Source organism: Pteropus alecto, unplaced genomic scaffold, assembly GCF_000325575.1.
Source record: "Pteropus alecto unplaced genomic scaffold, ASM32557v1 scaffold21, whole genome shotgun sequence".
In the NCBI taxonomy this organism is placed as follows: Eukaryota; Metazoa; Chordata; class Mammalia; order Chiroptera; family Pteropodidae; genus Pteropus; species Pteropus alecto.
In genome coordinates, this window is record NW_006436282.1 from 27,679,439 (window position 1) to 27,694,971 (window position 15,533).

The 15,533-nt window shown below is 41.7% G+C and overlaps 1 protein-coding gene and 1 pseudogene across 2 annotated transcripts in view; one reads left to right on the forward strand and one right to left on the reverse strand.

Annotated features, from left to right (window-relative positions):
* Positions 1–15,533, reverse strand: part of IMMP2L (inner mitochondrial membrane peptidase subunit 2) — a 696,111-nt gene that overhangs the window by 57,822 nt on the left and 622,756 nt on the right. The window lies entirely within an intron of this gene.
* On the forward strand, positions 2,642–2,757 carry LOC112479944 (annotated as a pseudogene).

Here is a 15,533-nt window from a genome sequence, read left to right on the forward strand (position 1 = left end):
AGTGTAAAGCCCATGACTGACGGGGGAAGCTGGTGGCGGGGAGATGGAGACTCGGGGCTGGGAGTGGGGGGCGCAGCTCGTGAGTTCAGTTTCAGACGTTACGGGCTTTAAATGTGGATGAAACATCCAAAGAGTTATGAGATAGGAGGAAACTGTTACCATGGGAGTCAGGGAAGAATGTGTTCCAAGGAAGGAAGTGGCGGGGGGGGTTGGGGTCTGCTGTGTCAGTGGAGCTGAAAGTCATTAAGTGGAGGGTGAAAAATGGACCACTGGGGCCAGCGACCCGGGCCACTGATGACCTTCGGGAGAAAGCCTGACGGCGGTGGGCATGCGAGAGGACAGGGCAGGGGAAATACACGCCCTGAGTGCGGATGACTCTTCGAAAGAGCGTGGCGACGAAGAAACAGGAGGTGGTTGGAGGGAGGGGCTGAGGAGAGGTTTTCGGTGGTGGTTTTTTGTTCGTTTGTTTGAATGATAGAATAAAAATAGCGTGTTAGCCATTAGCTGTTAGGAAACATCACATGGACAGGGAAATATTGGTGATGCAAGGGAGGGTAAGACTTGCTGCAGTGACGTCCTCGTGGGCGAAAGGCGATGATGGGCTCTAAGAAGTGAGTAGCAGCCTCAGCCACCGGCGGGAGAGTTCTCGGGGCATGGGACACTGAGCTATTTAATAAATAATGAATCGATCCTATTGACTTTCAGTCTCCTGACGATAAAATCTCCTAATACTTTGTGAACAGTTAGGCCATTAGGATATGATCGAGATCTTGAAGTTCAACCCACTGTCTGTCACAGATGAGCGTCCAGACCCCTAAACAAGACAATCGACCTTCCTATGACTGCGTTTGCCTTTGACTATGAGATATGGCATCTGCTAGTGATTGTAGCGCCTGGCGAATTAGTAAGTCACGGGAGGGAGCCTTCCCAGGCACCGAATCTTTCTGACGCGTGCTGCTATGGAGCTCCAAACAAAAAATAACAAAATGAAAGATATTTGTAGGCTTCTATGTCTACCCAGCAATAGCCCCGTGGAGGTCTTTTCACGGTGCAGTGTTCCTATTTTGTAGATCTTCTTAAATTTCCTCCCAATGAAAGACATTTACTCGCTGTGTCTTATCTATAATTAAGTTCTATTTCTGAGAAGACTTATCTTTTACATAAACAACATACATTTAATCTTCCAGCTGCCATTATTTCTACAAGAATCTTGCATGTTAACCTTGACTACAGATTCTAAATATGCTACGTTCATCCTTGGAGACACAGCTCAAATATCACTACCACTGGGAAAGGGTCTCCCTGGAGAATGTCCCTCCGTGTCCCTCTCATACTCTGTTCATACCTGTGCTGTGACACTGGTCAGCCTGCCTCCTCCGCCAGACAAGAAACACCTCATGTTGTTCTCCCAAGTTCTTGGTGAGTTGCACAAAATAGATCTGAGATTACTGAGATTTGCTGAATGAAGGAATTTAAACATATAAATTCTGGAATGGAGGCGGATCGAATAAATGGGCATGAGATATAAGGAAAGGCATGGAGTGAATGGGCAATAAGATAGAAGGCTGTCACGTGCTCACGAGGAAGGGAAGCTCACAATGTACATACTTATCAATTCCGAGTATTTTATAAAAAGATCTAATTTCCAAGAATTGCTTTTGTAAACAGAGTCAGGGAACATTTTCTTGACTGGGCTTTTAATATCAAAAACAGATTTCTGAGCTGTTCCGCTTCCTAGCTTGGTGACACGTATGTTAGACTTAGGGGTTTACGTGTTTTCTTCAGAAAGAACACAAGTGCCCTTGTCTTCCTCTTGTTTTAGGGAAATATCGACTGCAATGAACTATGGAAACCACAGTGTTAATACTTCTAAGTAGGAGAGCATATACATGGATCGAGTTCGCATTATTTCGGTTTAAATTTCCTGGCAGAAGTAAAGTTGCTTATCACCATTATATTCACTCTTCCCCAGCCCAGTTACGCTCTTTCCCCTGCTGTGAGGTCTCTGTCTTGGAATTCTTTATTAAGCTTTTTAATAGACAATCTGCTTCAGTATTTTCTGAGAATGCGACAAAAAAAATTGCTTCTTTTTCCACCACAATGGCAGTTAAGCCTCCCGTTTAATATGAAATCAAGTGAAGACATCTGTGCTTTGTCATCAAAAAAGAAAATAGTTTTATTTTTCTAATTATTATCTACTTTATATCAGCCTTGGGTTAAGAATTCACTTGCCTTTGTGCTACTTTGAAAATTCAGTCTGAATTCCCCATGTCCAGGCCCAATAATCATTCCTTTTCTGTTACGATTTAACTACATCTGCCTCGGAGAAGTTATTTACATCCAATATTGGACCGCCCTTTATTTTAAGTGCAAACTGGAAATATTTTTTTTTTTCTAATAAAGTGGGATACAGATTATCCCATTTGTCTTCAGGAAACCACAATAATTCAGCGGTTGCTGAGATGTTTCAGAGCTGTGATGGGCTCTGGAGCCGATGTCTTCCGGGGTCAGTGGCTCATGTATGTAAACACATTAACGTCCAGGAATGAAAGGCTCACTCCAGCCACCACGTAGCGGTGAGCACGTCTGCTTTACACGCAGAAGGTCCTGGGTTCACGCCCCAGTAGAGCTACAGTCCATGGTCTACGGCCACGCCACCCTGAACAAGCCCGATGTCTGATCTTGGAAGCTAAGCAGGGTCCGGCCTGGTTAGTGCTTGGATGGGAGACCACCTAGGAAGACCAGGTGCTGTAGGCATAAATTATAAAAAACAAAAAATAAAGAAACAAAAATAGTTTTATTGTCCCCAACTCCCAGGGGGCAACTGCCAGGAAGTATGAAGTGCCTAGAAGACACCAGCCCACCATGAAAGGGAGGAAAAAAATCACTGGTTTTGTTTTCCTCCAAAAACACCACAAACTTGGATTTGTGTGTGTTTTATTTATGTCTTTTTTTCCTACGGTATGTTTATCTGAAAATCTCTTGTAGCACTTCAAAACCCAGAAAATCTCAAAAGGTTTGTGGACTGCGGTAGCGGCTCTGACCAAACTTACTTACTACATTCCTTACTACAGATATAGGATACCCCCCCAAATCCCGCGGATGATACCTGCATCAGCACCATGCGGGCATCATGCAGACCCCACAGGAAATGAGGGCCCAACAAGCCACAGAGCACACGTAAGTCAAACTAGATTTCTAAGTTCCATAAACGAGCCTTCTGGGGTGGAGAAAAACAGAGAGAACGAATATTGCAAGGCAAAAAACAGCGAGGAAACACGGTGGATTCCGAGTACTTGCTGCCAGATACAGGACCCGCTGGCCAGTCAGGGAGAAGGGCAGCTGTGGGTGGCGTCACAGTCGCTCTCTCTCTCTGGACGGCGAAGACTCCAAGGCAGCCCAGCATCCAGCCACCCGAACTGTGAACTTCTGGTCTCTGGAGCCGTGTCTCACACGATGGTCTTCCAGGTGGGTCTAAGTACTTTGTCAGTCTGTGGAACACTAACACTCCACCAGCGAAACGATGGACTGCTTAACACAAATCACCACATCTGGAGAATGGACGTGAAGGAAAAAAAGGTATAGCCGTTCCTCTTTGGCCACCTCAAAGGATCAGCGACGTTATTTCCACGACGGAACACTCTTCAATTCTTCCCCTAGACCGAGATCTACTACTGGTGTAGAATTAGACCCTTCCACACTGGTTATACATCAAGAAAAAACACACCAGAGTCCTTTCTAATAAGCTCCAAAATGCGACAGTCTACAGGAATTCTACAATGCCAGGAAAATTCAAGTAGATGTGTTTCCATCAAGAACCTCTCAAGAGACTTGAAATTTGTACAAAAATAAGCATTCGTATTTATCAGATGCTTAGTCTAGGTGGGGAACTTACTATACATAAAGGGGAACCTGATTTACCTGTACTGTCACGAATACCTTAGGAGGTGAGTATGCTAATGAATAATTTACCTGTACTGTCTAATGTACATCACGAATACCTTAGGAGGTGAGTATGCTAATGAATCCGATTTCACAGATGAGGAACCTAATGCTTAAAGAGCCTAAAGAGACACTTAGTTGTGGATTGAAAGCCTTAGCTCTTGGCCTTTAACTCCATGCTGACTATAAGTCATAACCTGTTCATCTCTGTGACACCTAGTGTCACAATGACAATGGTTAGGTTTCTGTAACATATCTCCAGTGTTCTGTTTGTGCCAAAGCTAAATACTGCCAACAAGCCTCCTGGCCACCATGGGCCCACACCCCAGCACACCCTTGACCTTCTATCTAGGCTAAGCTCCTGTTCACGGAAAATGCTTTCAATTCTTTCTCCAATGAAGTCACTGTCCTTTACCTTCCAAAGAATCATGGAACTCTTTAAGGTGTTTAAAAATATTTAACTGTAACTCATTTCACTTGCTTTCTAATGTATTTCTAAATTATATTTCTCCTAAGAGTTGTAAAAAAAAATAACTTTACGGAATTTTTATCAGGAAAAGAGACTTTTGGTAAACATACCACATACTGCTTCGAAGTATGATAAAATATACAAAATAGTTGAGCTGTAGTACAAGTAAACTATAAATTGCTGTAATTATGGGTCCACAAAAACTTTAGCTCCTGATCACTGAATCCATATACGAAATAAAGGTTACAGCCCTCATGGAGGGATTGTTCCTGGTTGCAAAGGGGCAGGTTCTGTGTGGGATAGAGACCTTCATCTGAACTGCTCATCGCATTACCTCAACATCAACTCCCTTCCAGATCTGCCTTGGTGTCAAAATTACCTTCATTCGCCAAGTCACCTTTGCTTCAAAATCTTATATTAATCCTTCACTTTTCTGTATCCTTCTTGACCTCCACACAAGTGCCAAATCTTATTATTATTTTTTTTCTTTAAATAGCTTTGTCCGGGTAGGGCGCAGGTCAGAGGCAGGTTGGTAGAAATGGACTGGTAAAGTCTTCTAGAAGTCTCTAAGGAAATCTTATCTGCTGAATTGAGTTAATGTCCACTTGTATTTTGGACATATGCCCAGAAGCTAGTGGACAGCAGGGTATTTTGAAAGCAATACAATTCTCAAAAACAGGAAGCAAAAAAATAAAAAGAAACGTTTGTAGAGCAAGGACACCCATAAAAATGTATTGTACTCTGCCTTATATTTAATTTAGAAAACATTCCTCCCATTTCTGTTGTTAATCAGGATTTTTTTTAAAGTTTAATTTTAATCATTCTTTTTTGCCTGTAACACTGCATGCAATGGAACCATCCCCTGAGCTGGGGAAACGCTCCATGGTGACAGATTCTCAAACATCAGCACAGGATGAAGCTGTGTGTGATCACAGTTCAGAAAAGTGGGAGAAGGAAAGGAGAAAACGGGGTCTTTCCTTCCTCGGGATAACATCCTGAGAAAGAAATCTACCATCTCGTGAGATAACTGGAGGGGGGTGGGAGAGGGAAATGGAGTCAAGTGACAGACCGAGTTTAAAATGTGAAGAAGCTGGTTATGGGATTTCAAGGTTTGAAACAAATCCTTTATTTTAGCTCCCTAAATAGATGAGAGATGCATTTCTTATTCAACGGAGCAGAAGAGAACGCTCTACCATGCCGGCTGCATTTCCCACCACATACTGAAATAGACTCATTCATTCACTCACTCAAAATTCATTGGGTGCCTACTATTTGCAAGCAAAGCCCTGTGCTAGGCAGTGTGCTAGTAGGATTCATATAACGAATCTTTGTGAGCCTTCCAGATAATGGAATATTATCCGATGCTAAAATGAAATGAGCTGTCAAGCCATGAAAAGACCTGGAGGAACGTTAAATGCACGTTACTAAGTGAGAATAGCCAACCTGAAAAGGCTACATACTGTGTGATTCCAACTATACGACATTCTGGAAAAGGCGACACTGTGGAGACAGTGAAAAGAGCCTTGGTCGCCGGGCGGGGGCGGCGGTGAACGGGCAGAGCACAGAGGATTTCCGTGCGCAGTGGAAACGACTCTGTCTGATTTGATAACGATGGATACACGCCATCATACATTTCTCCAAACCTGGAAAACGTACGGTATCAAGAGTGAACCCTAACTTAAATTACGGGGTTTTGCTGATTACCGTGTATCAATGTAGGCTCATCCTTGTTTTTGTTTTGTTTTGTTTTGTTTTTGTTTTAAAAAAAGAAACACACACGCCATTCAGATTAATGACATCGATCCTGACGCATGGGGGAACGGGGTGCATGGGACCACTCTGTGCCTCCCTCTCAATTCTGTCATGCACTCAAAACTGCTCTAGAAAAGTCGACTAAGAGGAAAAAACTAACACATTTTTAAAATAAGTATTATTTTTTAAAGAAGTATTATAACACATTTTTTAAAATAAGTATTATAAACTGGATTAAATCCCAAATAGCTGGCTCTTCTATGAGCTGAACACCAAAGTTCCCCCTGAACACTCCCTATTGGAAAGGATTTTCTTCACTTTCAGAGTAATTACTACATAACATCTACAGGCAACCTAGCTAGTCTTTGTAAAAACTTCATCATTTGGAGTAACTGGGTTGAAAGCGGGGTAGTAATGAGTTAGGGGAGTCTTTCAAACAAGAGTCATTTTACACTCTCATCATTGTTACTGGACAGAGGTCCCGCTTTAAAAGTCTCAGAGTATTTTGTCCTTCAGGATGAGTCTTTAGGTACAGGGGTGTTTAACATCATTTGCTCTTCCAGTCTTGTTTGCACTATTAATTTGGTTAATGGGTTAGTAATCCTTTCTTTACTGATAGCAGGAAAGTAAATTGCAGCCCAGCACTTTTCGAAATTATTGCATCCTCTGAACAAATGGGGTGCAGATTAATGAGGTTTTACTCAACGCTCGGAATTCACAAGAGCCTTAAATGAAGCAAGGCATCTCGTTTCCGTTTAATAAAAATAGCAATTAGGAAATGTGGACCCTACCTGAACACAAGGCGACAGAACTGGGTAAGTACCTGCCAACGGTGAAGTCACCTTCAAAGTACATCCCTGGCAAAATGAGAGGTCTCTGCCCACCCACTGACAGTGCCAACCATACGACCATTTAAAGAGGAAGAAGAAGTCATGGAAACCCACTTCTTAGTGGCAGTGAGGCTCACGATATCACACAAGTTCCTACGACCTTACTGCATTTTAACAATAACTGAGGAGGGATTCCGATTTTCAGGTCGTTAGTTCATTTAATCATATAATAGCATGAGAGCCTCCCCACCCCTATTTATTTCACCCCAAAGAAAATGAGTAGTAGAAACAACACAGTTACACAAAATATTTTCTACAACACCCGTAGATCATGTTCAAGCTTTTAATAACAGTGCTATTGAGCCTTTTCTGTATAAGGCACAATTAATTTCATTTCAACAAAACTTGTAAAAAAATCTGTGAACTTACCCAATCAACATCCATTTTGAAACGATCGCTCATAAACTAGCATTCATTACAATAACAAAAAATTCAAATGTAGGAAAAACGATTTATGTCAAAGAGAGAGTTATGACCCCAAAGAGGGAGAAAAAATATCTAGCTTCTCGTCTATGTTACTAAATTACTTGAGAAAATGTTAGTATTTAAATGTAGCATCACTTCCCTTGGACGCAATACTCACAAATCCATCAAGCTCAAAATAAATGATACTATTGTTTTACTTCTGATCTTCTAGTCGAGCAAGATGTGATTAAATACATTAAAAACTACTTATTATCTTTGTGGTTTCTTGTAATGATTCAAGGTGACAAAGGGAAGAGCAACTACAACCTGTGCCACTCCAATTAACAGGCTCAATCCCCAACCCCAAACCTTGATGTTTTCACCTGTAAAAATGAAGAGACACTGCTGACCTAGACATTCTACTGGCATATTCTTAGTCAGCAGTCTTCAAGGAAAAGCTTAAAGTGTGTAATATAATGCAGAGTCAAGGTGTGAGATAATATATATATTTGAAAGATATGTAACTGCTATGCAAAACTAGGTAGAATAAGAACGGTTTTCTTTTTCTTTCAAAAAATAATATATGCCTATTATAAATCAAATCACTAAGGTTAATGGTGAATAAAAGTTTCTAAACATAGACATTATCATATGAAATTAAATAGCTATAGAGCAAAGTGATATATTTATACCACGTCAGAGAAGGCAAGATTATTAATGAAATTCCAAATTTGCAAAAATTGTTATCATAACTCTCCACGTAGACCAATTAAAAATAATGTGAGAGAGGGCAAAATAGAGAGAAGAGAATGCCCAATATTTTTGAAATGATTTTCCCCAATATGACATGACCATATGTATTTAAGATTATCAATTCAGTACTCAGTATTTTGCCTATAATTAAGGTATAATGGCACTAAATGGCAGTGATGGTTAGGTCATAATTACAGGATAAGAAATCTATTCATCCAAGAAATCTTTAAAGTACCTACTAAACACATTATTTACTTAAAGCTTACTTATATGATAACTAAGCTTTATTAAGACAACAAATTACATAGTCTCAAAGAACATTTTTAAAAGAAATCCAAATATTCAGATCCATTTTCATCATTACTGATTTAATCCAATCCCTAATTATTCTTACACATTAATCAGAATATATTCAAGAACTACTTTGAAGCCTTTTTTTTTAAGATTTTGACTCTTTCTATGGTTGGTTTTCAAATCTGGAAACAGTTCTAATGATTTTGTTAAATACTAGACTTTGTTGTAACTGTACTGGCTATTAAATTATGTAGAAATAGAATAAATGAAACATTTCCAAATCATGTAGAAAGCATTTAAATGAATTAATTGGTAAAAAAACAAGCTAAGATAGGCTACTTCCAACTATTTTCTGGCTCTTAATAAAACCATAGCTGACTCCAATGCTAAAGAACGTTAACTTGGCAAATTTTAGTGAGACAATATAAATGTATATGACCTAGAAAAATAAGGCTAAGAAGAATAACTTTATCATTTCTTATTTGGGGATAGGAGAATTTCATGGAGGGGAAGAGGATAATGGAGTCACATTATTTTTTTTAATATCTTTTCAACTACGTTTCCTTTATGAAAAGTGAGAATTTACATTTGTTCAAACTTTTTAATTTTTTCATAAGAAAATGCTTAACATCTTGCTTTCTAGTCTCCTATAAAGAAGATGGAAGCATTAACTAATTAGAAATTCTGATGAACTAGGAGACGCTGTAATCAGAAGCTTCCGCAGTAAGTACTCAGGGGGTAGGACCTGGTGTTTTGAGTTCCCGGTGCTTTTGAAGAAACTTCTGGCAGTTTCCAGGCTTACCTGGGCCATGGGATCCTGTCTGTGTGAGGGGTGGAAACAAGGTAGGTCTTGCTTGTTTGATATTTAAAATAACTTGATTAATGATCACCCGGAACCATTAAGTTTAGAGTCATTATAATGCTATCAGTGTTTCCTGAGTTTTTTTGTACTATTTATTTTGCAAGATGCAAAACTGACCTTTTAATCTGTCATATAATTTATTTATCCTATTAAGCCTTATTGATGTTATTTATGAGTCAGGAAGACTTGCCTAAATATAACCTTACTTACTACAGAAACAGTGGATCCAATACTCTAGCAAACGGAATCAGGAGGAGACTTCACACAAGGGAGAAACTGTTCTCAAATACAAACGCAAAACATATTTTACTTTCCGTGTGGGTTTATATATTTTTTTCTTTTAACCTGAGTTTGAATTTATGTGTGTACCCCAGGATTTCAGCTTTAACCCTCTCCTTGTCTCGTTGTTTTATCCACGTTCGCGGCTTCCTTTACCATCTATGATGACTCTCAAATCCAGATCTCCTTTGCACATTTCTCTCTCTACCCAGTTATACAAGAAAAATAGCCAGATATTACCTTGGCTCCTCCTCCTCCCTCCTGTGCGGATCTAATCAAGTACAACGCATTTTGTCTCTACCTCACTCGATTTCCACTGTTATTCCCTTGCTTCAGATCAGCATTTGGGGTGGAGAAAAAGCCCAGAACAATCTCAACAGTCTCCTCACTAGTCTTTCTTCTTCTGTTAAGCCCCGGTTCGAGTTATGCTCCAGCCAGAATGATTTTTCCAAAGTGCATACTTCTGATAAGGTCCTTGATATGTTTAAGAGACAGAAAGAACAACAGAAATACCAAGAGGTATTTGCCAGAGCAAAGAATGCGAGGCTAGAGCATTAACTAGGGGCTAGATGCACAGTGCTTTGCAATCTATGATGCAGTTTCGACTCTATTGTGCTTATAGCGGGAAGCCACTGGAGTGGAGTACAGAGAAGAATGACCTGATTTATAACATTAACATCTCCCCCATCCAAAATCTCTAGGACATCGATGAAATAAATTGAAGACACAAATAAAGGGAAGGATACCCTGTGTTAACGGATCATAAGAGTTAATACGGTTAAAATGTCCATATTAATCAATGCCATCTACAGATTCAATACAATCTCTATCAAAATTCCAATGCCGTTTTTTACAGAAATAGAACAAACAATCCTTAAATTCTTGTGTAACCACAAAAGAGACTGTATTGTCAAAGCAATCTTGAGAAAGAAGAACAGAGCTGGAGGTATCATACTTCCTGATTTCAAACTACATTAGAAAACTATAGTAATCAAAATGGTATGGTACTGGCATAAAAACGGACAGACATAGAATCAAGAGCCTAGAAATAAACCCACGCATATATGGTAAACTAATATTTGACAAGGGAGCCAGGAATATTCAGTGGAGAAAAGACAGTCTTTTCAATAAATGGTGCTGGAAATATTGGATATTTCCACGTAGAAGAATGAAACTAGACCCGCTATCTTATGCCACTGACAAAAATTAACTCAAGATTAATTAAAAACTTAAACATAAGACCTGAAACCATTAAAGGAAAACAGGGAAAAATCTCCTTGACAGGGGTATTGGTGAGAAGTTTTTGGAAACGACACCTAAAGCATAAGCAATAAAAACAAAAATAAACACGTGTTACTACATCAAACTAAAAACCTTCTGCACAGCAGACAAACAAACAAAATGAAAAAGCAATCTATGGAATAGGAGAAAACATTTGCAAACCACATCTCAGAAAAGGGGCTAATATTCGAAACACATAAGGAACTCATGCAACTCAACAGCACAAAAGCAATCTGATTTAAAAATGGGCAGAGGAATTGAAATGACATTTTTTCAAAGAACACACACACAAATGGCCAACAGATACATGAAAAGGTACTCAACATCGTTAATCAGCAGGGAAATGCAAATCAAACCACAATGAGATAGCGGCTCCTATCTGTTAGAATGGCTATTTATTATCGAGAAATACAAGAAAAGAAAAGAAAACACACAAACAAGAGATAAGTGTTGATGAGGGTATAGAGAAAAGGGAACTCTGGGACATCGCTGGTGAAAACGTAAGTTAGCAAAAACAATATGGAGATTCTTTGAAAAATTAAAAATAGAACTGCGTTATGATCTGTGATTACGTTATAATTACGTTATAATTCTACCTCTGGGCATACATCTGAAGGAGAGGAAATCACTATACCAACGAGATATCTGCCCCCACCTCCCACTGTGCTTACTGTGATATTATGCACAATAGCCAAGACAACTTAAGCATCCACCGAGGGATGAATGGAGACCCAATGTGGTATATGCATCCAACGGATTATTCAGCCATAATAGAGAAGGAAATCTTGCCATTTGTGACGACGACACGGATGGACCTGGAGGGCGTTATGCCAAGTGAAATAAGCCAGACAAAGAAAGATACATACTGTCTGATCTCATTTACATGTGAAATCTAAAAACGCTGGACTAACAGAAACAGTAGCGTGGCGGCTGCCAGGGGCCGAGGGGGGAGGAGATGAGGAGATGATGGTCAGAGATAACGAATCTTCAGTTATGAGAAAGATCGGTTCCAGGGATGTGATGCGTGGCATGGTGGCGGCAGCTAACAATACCGCACTGTATACTCGAATGTTTCTGTGAAAGTAGAGCTTTCACTTTATTGCCGGAACAAAAACAAGAAAATGGCAGCTGTGTGACATGATAGACGTGTTAACTAACTTTCTTATGATAAACATTTTGGAGCAGCAGATCACCATGCTATACATTTTGAACCTACACGGTGTTCTGTATTAACTGTATCTCAATAAAGCCAGGGGGAAAATAAAAAAAACTAAAATAAAATAAAAGTTTCCATCGGCTTTTTTCACTCCGTCCCCTCTCATGCTACGCTGTAGCCATGCTGAGCTCCTGGTGGCCCCACACCGTTCCACACCCTCTCCAGGTGGGCCTGCGTGCCTGCTGTCCCTTCTGCTTGGGATGTCTTTATCAACCTCTCTCTCTTTCTCTTTTTCCCTCGCGCCCTCCCTGCCAGCTTCCACTTACCCTTGGGACCCCTCAATCGACCTCATGGCCAGGAAGAAGGCTTCTCTCCCTCCCACAGACAGGCACCCCTCCTTTCTGCTTCCAAGCTTTAGCATCACGGCACTTCCTCTACCATGCTGTGATCGCCCAGTTGTTCGTCTCCCTCACTGAATCACCAGCTTCTTGAAAACACGCATCGCCTAGTTGATTATTGTTTATCCGGCACTAGCACAGAGCCCAGATGCAGAGCAGGCATTCACTATTTTCTGAATGAATGAAGGAGGCTGTTTTAGTAATAGTGACTATTGAGTGTTTACGGGGTAGAGGTGACCTTATGGAAACAAGCACAGAAGTAGGCATGCTTACAATTTTTTTTCCCTAAAGAAAACAAACAGAGCATGCTCCTAAAATCCTTGTAAATGTCTCGGCAGCTCTTTGTCTGATAGCGCGATTTCATGAGCGCCTTGATCTTCGCGGTATCTTCATATTCTCAGCATACACTTCTAAAGCGCAACTGTATTCGCCCACTCTTTTCTGCTATTTTCCTAAATTATCTTCTTGATTGCCGGTGCTCTTTCCTTGATATTTGCTTACCTTCCCAGACAAGTATTTGCTCTTTCCTTGTTGCTTATTGCATTTCGTGTCCGGTCTCTTAAGCGCGTCGACTTCCACATTGACTTCTGGGCCATTTCGAATTCATGCAGCATCACAGAGAACACTCAACGTTGCTCCCTACCACCCTCCATTTGCATATAGGCTTGTAATTTCGTATTCGGCTGATCCCTAATTATTCTGGATGGATTAGCCCATTGCTAGATTACCTTGGTCTCCTCCTTCGTTCTCTCACTTTCCTTTTGGCCATAGCGTTTTTGTATTTTTGTTAGATACTACGCAGGGGTGAAGAGAGGAAGCGAAATGTAAATTCATCAGGTTTGATCGTTTTGAGCCATTGTCATCCAAAGAGTTGATGGAAGACAAGGTTGAAAATACCGGCTCAACTGAGAATTATAGACTGTCCGTGGATGTCATTTATCCGTGCTATGTCTGGTCACCAATGAACATGGGTAATTGGAAACAAAATGAGCAGAAGTTTGAAAAAAAAAAACAAAAATCAGATGTAAATGAAAAGTAAGAAAAGAGAGAGCTAGAGGTGAGGGAGAAGCTGTAAGACAATATGGCGCAGCCAGAGGCTGAGGGCAGAGTCTGCCCTGGATTTGAAGCCATTTCCACGGCGCCTCCTGATGGGGAAAAAGGGCAAATTTAAGGACAGATAAACATCCAGCCGACTCATCTGGCACCCTAAGATTAAAAAACCAACACGCTGTCGGAATTGATCCGTTTTTTAACGGTCTTCTTTGTTCGAGCAGCTCTGAGCCACTGAAGAGGCCCCATTCTCAATCGGCTCACACAAACAGACCCACCCACGTGCACCCATGACTTAGATGGCATACAGTTACTGCTTTTCCAACCCCAACGGGACCTAGAGAATCATATCCTTTCTTAAGAAAAATCTGTAAGAAAAAAAATACTAGTGCTATGAAACCTCAGGCACTTAAGTCAAGCAACAGCTAACTACGTCCCGTGAAGAACTCAGGGGATGGAGGTTCTCGTCCTTAATTTCCTTAGAGCTAACGTGGAGCCTTCTGCATTTATGCGGGGTCATTCCCGCCTCCACGCAATCCTCTGCATGCTGTGTGCTCCTCAATATAATGGCACTCATTAGCGAATGTACAAACATTTCTGTGAATATACTAAAAGGTTTAAGAGAAATTAGCCTTTGTTTCTAATTAGAACACATTAGTGAAATCTATTTTATTGCATGGACGTTTCCGAATATATTACAATTAACAATGAGGTACCCTCCCCTCCCACCCCCCAGTCAAACTTCTTCGTAGAGGTTCAAAGCCTTATGTAGTCACGCATCGTCCTGTTGATGCGTTTGGTGGCAGTAGATGTTTCTGGAGTTATTTTCGTACACGCCATGTGGGAAACGTTCCTTTTGAGCTGCTCTGAATCATCGCGGGAAGGTACTGAAGGTTGTACTAATAATGTTATTTGGGGGATTATCACGTTAATTATCACACGGAGGCTAAGCCACCTGGAGAGCTGAGCTCTGACCTTGACATTCACTCAGAAAACTGGGCTCTTCACCAGCCTGCGAGGAGTCCTGCGTGTTGCAGAGAACTCAGTCATGACCTTTGTAGACAGGGGCTCCTGTGGCGTCCAACACTCAAAGGGCTGAGGACATCATCTGGCAGGACACTAGTTATGCCCGTGGTCCTTTGCAGGTGATGACGCTTCAGTCACCGGAGTCCAGGGGGAGGTGGGGCTTCTGGATCACTGAGGTGACAGGAAAGGACACAGAGCCCGCTCGCTGCTCCCGAGTTGCTCTCCCCTGGGACTGGCTGTATCTATCAATTAAGAAGGGTGACGAGGGTGACTGCTGTTGCTGTAGAAGCTCGGAGCTGTCTCAAGGGCACAAGGCCTCCCATGGGGGGCGGGAAATGCACAGCCTTCTCTCTTCTCATCCTAAACGCCCTGCTCTGATGTCCGGTCAGGGGACCAGCTCCTACCTGCGGGACCTCTGAAGACAACTTCGCTAAGACAGACGGACACTGAGCCTCCACAGCTCATACTTCCACTGTCTCACGTGACACGGGAGGGGGACAAATTCACCAAGAGCCCCTTCACTGAGTGCGACGCGCGGGGTCAGCGACTTCCCTCGTGAAAGAAAAGACGCTGCTCTGCCACCCGGGGGCGCTGCTGGAGGGACATTCTCTTCAGCATTCCCAGCTTTGGACAAAGCTCGCCAAGGCCAGTTTCCCCTCCACAGTCAGGACCTCTGGAGACAGAACCGAACTGGTCCTGATGTCTCTGCTGGAGCCACCTGCAAACGCTACGCACCGCAGGGCCTCACGCTTTCACTGGTAGGAGCCTCGGGCACCATGTCCCAGGGACACACCGCAGATGACTCGCTTTCTGGACTGTGTGGACGGAAGCTCCAGTTAGAGCTGGAAGCGCCATCTGCCATTCTCATGTCTGTTTGACTCTGCCCTTCTGAATGTGTGCTACCGTCAACACAATTACAAACAGGGACGTTGAGAAAGCAATTGACCATGTGTGTGCACGCATACACCCGTGTGTA